Source organism: Equus przewalskii, chromosome X (genome assembly GCF_037783145.1).
Source record: "Equus przewalskii isolate Varuska chromosome X, EquPr2, whole genome shotgun sequence".
NCBI classification, from domain to species: Eukaryota; Metazoa; Chordata; class Mammalia; order Perissodactyla; family Equidae; genus Equus; species Equus przewalskii.
The window spans coordinates 123,017,347-123,023,621 of NC_091863.1; positions in this window are offsets into that span (position 1 = coordinate 123,017,347).

The window sequence follows — 6,275 nt, forward strand, 5'->3', positions numbered from 1 at the left end:
GCCCCGAAATCCTTCACTACCTGTTATCACTTGGATATTTTCAGGCAAATCGTTTTCACAATTTGTTGAGCTTGTCTGGTTGTTCTCAGTGAGAGCTGTGGTTTAGATTACTTCCTCTGGCATTGCTGGCCACAGAAGTCATTCAGCACTATGCTTTTGGACTCTCTTTGTATTGCTGGTCTGCATATAATCTTGCTTGCAAACACTGCACAGTGCCTCCCGTGGCCTATCCGTTTCCTCAACGATGGATTACCGATTGCCTGCACCTCCCAGTCACCGCGAAAAAGCTGCAATGAGTTTTGTCACATATGCTACCTTAGGCCTTCTGTAAGAATTCCTTTGTGATGTATATCTTTGAGCTGGATCACAGGGTCTTAGGCTGGATGTGTACTTAATTTAGTTACCGACATACTGTTCTCCAGAATAACTGTGCCAATCCAGAGTCCCAGTAGCAGGACACGAGGGCTCCTATCTCCCCCGTCTGCCTGCTCTTGGTAACTCCTGTGTTTCTAGGTGTGTGTGTGTGTGTGTGTGCGTATTTGTCAAACTAATGGGTATAAACTATTGTTGTTTTAATTTGCATTTCTTTGATAATCAATGGGTTTGAGCATCTTTGTTCTATGCTTCTTAGCCTGTTGGGGTTTTCTTCTGTAAACTTCCTATTCATATGTTTTGCCCATTTTTCTTATTTTCACTTATATTTTTTCCAGCTTTATTGAGGTATAATTGACATATAACCATTAAAGAACACTGTAAGTCAGGATCCAGCCTGGAAAACAGAAAACTACATAAAGTATTTCAACAGTGGGGTTTTGGGGCTGGCCCGGTGGTGCAGCGGTTAAGTCTACACGTTTCGCTTCGGCGGCCCGGGGTTCGCCGGTTCAGATCCCAGGTGCAGACATGGCACCGCTTGGCAAACGCCATGCTGTGGTAGGCGTCCCATGTATAAGGTGGGGGAAGATGGGCGCGGATGTTAGCTCAGGGCCAGGCTTCCTCAGCAAAAAGAGGAGGACTGGGCAGTAGTTATCTCAGGACTAATCTTCCTCAAAAAAAAAAAAAAAACCAGCGGGGATTTAATGTCGAGACTTGATTAACCAGGCACTGGAGGCATTGAGGTCTAGCACAGAGGCCAGCAGCCCCCACCTTCAGGGCTGGGGGACAGAAGGAGGAGGATGGATTAGGAACCTCGAAGCTCGGAGGAGACGCCCGGCAGAGCTGGGAATCACACTCTGAGGCGAGGGCGCTGAAGAACTGCTGCCAGTCCTCCAAGGCTTAGGGGCGTGGCCACACTCTGGAGGGGGTCCCCTGACTGGTTCTGAGAGCGCTGAAACTAGCTGGACACGGAACGGATGTTGCCGGGCTGATGGCCAAGGCTAGGCGACAGCAATAGGAGCAGTAAGCAAACAGAAAGGAGCAAGACGCTTGCCCCCTTCTCCAGCCTTGTAGTCTTCCTCTCGTGTCCCTACTGGGGGAACCTAACAGAGGACCCAAAGACAAGGAGGAAATGTGGTGGCAGAGTCCCAGCACCAGCATCACAAAGCCAGCCGAATGTGGCATTCTTCCCTTCCTGCCCCCTTCGGCTTATCATCAGTGCAAACCCTTCTGCATGTATTTGAAGTTCCGTCAGCAATGGTGACAACTTTGTTTCTGCCTGACAAAATGCCAGCATCCGTCATAAAAATATGTTCCCACCCTCTCCCCAAAGAGGAGAGACACAAAGTCCCAAGAGCCTTTGTACTCATCTCTGAATGACAGCCACACTATCGATGACATTAATTTCTCCTCTAAGTAAGTCAGAGTCCCACTGAACAGTCTGTGACCCAGAGACTAAATTGTAAAGTCGCCTGTCGAAAAGATTGTTATATAAAATAATAAGGGGAAAGGAGAGGAAGTAGAAAAGAAATTACTATATATATTTTCTATATATAATCAACTAATATAATTAAGGAAGAAATTATACACAGCTGTAACACTTATTTCTATAGCCAGTCAGGAGTCCAAAACTGATTTTTTTTAAAAGATTGGCACCTGAGCTAACATCTGTTGCCAAACTTTTTTTTGTTTTCTTCTCCTCAAAGCCCCCCAGTACGTAGTTGTGTATTCTGCCTGTAGATCCCTCTGGCTGTGCCATGTGGGACGCTGCCTCAGCGTGACCTGATGGGCCATGAGATGTCGGTGCCCAGGATCTGAACCGGCAAACCCCGGGCCGCCAATGCAGAGTGCACGAACTTAACCACTCGGCCACGAGGCTGGCCCCCCCAAAATTGATTTTTATTTTTCTATTTTTTATTTTTTAATTTTTTTTAAAGATTTTATTTTTTTCCTTTTTCTCCCCAAAGCCCCCCAGTACATAGTTGTATATTCTTCGTTGTGGGTCCTTCTAGTTGTGGCATGTGGGACGCTGCCTCAGCGTGGTTTGATGAGCAGTGCCATGTCCGCGCCCAGGATTCGAACCAACGAAACACTGGGCCGCCTGCAGCAGAGCGCGTGAACTTAACCACTCGGCCACGGGGCCAGGCCCTGAAGGTGACTTTTGGACTGAACTCAAGGGTGGGTGCTGGTGCCAGGAGAATCAGCCATGTGATCAGAATGGAACTTTCTGCCCCACACCCTGATTTAGGCGGAGGGGCTTGAGGTTGAATTAATTGCCAATGACCAATGACTTAGTCAATCACAATTACGTTTTGAAGCCTCCATAAAAACTCAAAAAGGACAGCTTGTCTGTCCTTTTCCAGAGAGCTTCCAGGTTGGTGAACATGGAGGTGCAGGGAGAGTGGCGCCTGGAGAGGGCGTGGAAGCTCCACCCCTTTCCCCATGCCTCGCCCTGTGCATCTCCTCCATCTGGCTGTTCCTCAGGTATAGCCTTTTATAAGAAACCAGTGATTAGCAAGTCAAATGTTTCTGAGTTCTGTGAGCAGTTCTCGCAAATTAATCGAGCCCGCAGAGGGGGTTATGGGAACCTCTGATTTATAGCCAGTCGGTCAGGAGCACGGTGACAACCTGGACTTGCAGCTGGCCTCTGAAGGGGAGGGTGGTCTTGCGGGACTAGCCCCTGACCTGTGGGATCTGATTCCATCTCTGGGTAGATAGCGTCAGAACCGGGCTGAATTCTCAGACACCCAGCTGGTGTCGGAGAACTGCTTGTTGGTGTGGGGAAGCCTCCGCACGCCCACGTTGGAACTGGGTCCAGGAACCTTTAGCACCTGTATACACAATGGAATACTCAGTCATAAAAAAGAAGGAAATCTTGCCATTTGCAACAACATGGATGGACCTTGAGGGCATTATGCTTAGTGAAATAAGTCTGATAGAGAAAGACAAATACTGTATGATTTCACTTTTATGTGGAAGATAAGCAAAAAAACCTCAAACTTACAGAAACAGAGCATAGAAAGGTGGTTACCAGAGGTTGAGTGGTGGGGGAATGGGGAGATGTTGGTCAAAGTGTCCAAACTTCCAGTTACAAGATGAGTATGTTCTGGGGGTCTCATGCACAGCATGGTGACTATAGTTAACGAGACTGTATTGTGTACTTGAAAGTTGCCAAAAGAGTAGATTCTAAATATTCTCACCATAACAACAAAAAAATGATAGTTGTGTGAGGTGAAGGAGGCAGTGACTAACCTCATGGTGGGCAACATTTCCCAACATACACATGGGCCGAGTCGCCACGTTGTGCACCTTAAACTTGCCCAATGGTGTCTATCAATTATATCTCTTTTTGTTTTAAAAGATCGGCACCTGAGCTAACAACTGTTGCCAATCTTCTTTTTTTTTTCTGCTTTTTCTCCCCAAATCCCCCCAGTACATAGTTGTATATTTTAGTTGTGGGTCCTTCTAGTTGTGGCACGTGGGATGCCGCCTCAACATGGCCTGATGAGCGGTGCCATGTCCGTGCCCAGGATCTGAACCAGCGAAACCCTGGGCCGCCGAAGCGGAGCACGCGAACTTAACCACTCGGCCACGGGGCCGGCCCCTATCAATTATATCTCAATAAAAGTTGGTGAACATTTGTGACAAAAGAGTGGACAATTAGCTGTGCTACTCAGGTTCTGCTTGGTTGGAGAATTTTCCTTTGCCCCTGTGCCCAAAGCCATCCGTAAATCAGGCTCCTGTCACTTCCTTGTCAGTCAGCTGGGCCTCAGACATTCCAGGAGGCGCGGACAGGTGGAGGGAGCGGAGGCCGTGCTGCAGGAGCTGGTGTCACAACTACGACTTTCGAGTTGGAGGTACTAGCCTCTGCAGTTCCCCTGGGAATTACTCCTTTGGGCTCCTTCCCCCACATCAAGCCAGGGTTGTTCTGGCTTCCTGATACCATTGAATTCAGGCCACAGTCAAGTTCAAGTTGAAGTCAACCAACCAAGCAGACTCTTAGAGTCCCTTCCAGCTGCATGGGCTAACATTAAGTATCGAATCTCTGGTAAATGCACCAGCTCAATAAATTAGGTCCCACTCAACGTTACTTTCCATCCTCCTTGGTATAACATCTTTAGAATCCACTCCCACACATATTCTCTCAGGTTTCTGCCAGTATTCACTAGCAAAAATCTGTTATTCTTTTGGTGTATAAGCTGTTTCCTCCTGGGCCTTAGTGTGTGCCTGGCCCCCTGAGACTGGACTCTAGTTAGGGGTTGGCAACAGGGGGTGCTTGCAGTGGGTGTTGGGGAGAGTGGGTGTCCCGTTGTGAGGCATCAGAGAGCTTCCACGAGGGCCCTACAACTTCACTCCTTTGCTGGTGCACCACCTGGTAGCCCAGCAGCTCCCCTCTGGGGCACACAGCCCCGAGGGAGAATGGCATAGGCCCCCTTCACTCACAATAGCCTGAACTGGAAACAACCCAAATGTCCACCAACAGGAAAATGGCTAAGTAAATGGTGGTGCAGCCAGACAACGGATACCCCTCAGCAACGAGCAGGCGGGAAGAAGTGGCACAGACAGCCTTGTGGGGGCGTCCCAAGAGGAGTCGTCTCCGGAGCAGCGCAGCAGTGTCTTTCCGCAGTGATGCAGACGTTCCAGAGCTGGATCTGAGTGGTGGATTCGCAGGTAAACAATTCAGGTGTGCATTTTACTCCACACCTGGGTTTACGCCAACCCTCAACAAAGACCTTTTTAGGGGATTTTTAGGGCAGTGAAATTACTTGGTATGATGCTGTGCAGGTGGATCCGCACCATTACGCATTTGTCCAAATCCATAGAACATACACTAAGAGTGAACCGTGATGTAAGCTGTGGACTCTAGGTAATGATAATGCATCACTATTGGCTTATCTGTTGTAACAAATGTCACACAGCAATGCAAGATGTTAACAGGGAAAACTGCTGAGGGCACTGAGTGAGCGACTCTATATGGGAACTCTACTCCCTGCTCAATTTTTCAGTAAACCTATAATTACTCTAAAAAAACCACAGTCTATTAATTTTCTTAACATCCAGGGAGGTAGCCCAGGGCAGATGTGGCAGCTCCATATCATCAGGACTCCAGGCTCCTTTTGTGTTGCAGCTCTACCAACCTCAACAGCCAGCTTCCATTCCATTCCATGATGGCCCCTCCCGGGCCAGCGTGGCACTTGTGTTCCTGCTGGTGAGCAGATAGAGCAGGGCAGAGAAAGGCACACTCTGCTTCTTTAAGGGCACAGCCCAGACATTGCCCCTTCACTCACAGTCCACTGGCCCCATGTAGGTGCAAAGGATGGGAAATGTATCTTCAGCGGAGCAAAATTCTATTGTTATGTAAGAACAAGACAGCTACTGGGGACAATAAGCAGCCACCGCTATAGGTGGTTAAGCGAGGAAGACCAGTGTAGACAAGTCTTGAGGGGGTTATTGTCAATCGGAGCAGAGAAATAAATGGGGCAAGAGCTGGAGGGGTGTGTGGCGTTAGGAGTGAGTGTTTTAAGGATGGAAGCTGTTACAGCACGTTTGCCTGCTGACAGGACCCGTCAACAGGGACAGGAAAATCAGAGCTACAGAAAAGAGAAAGAAGACGCAGCAGAACGGCTCACATGGCTCATAGGAGCGGGACCCGGTGCCTGGGGAAAGGGGCTGACTTCAATGGACCGCGGCTCACCCCCAGGGGTCGGGGCCAGGCAGAGGGCTCGGGGCTGGGGCTGGCGGCAGGGATTTGACGGCAGGAACTCAGGGAAGAAATTCTCTTCTACTGCTTTCTACTGGCACAAAGATGAAATAAAGGCCACACTGACAGTGATGGCCAGGGGCTGGGGAAGGGTGCGGGACCCTCACCAGGGAAATTCCCAAGGCAGGGCGGCTATCCCTGG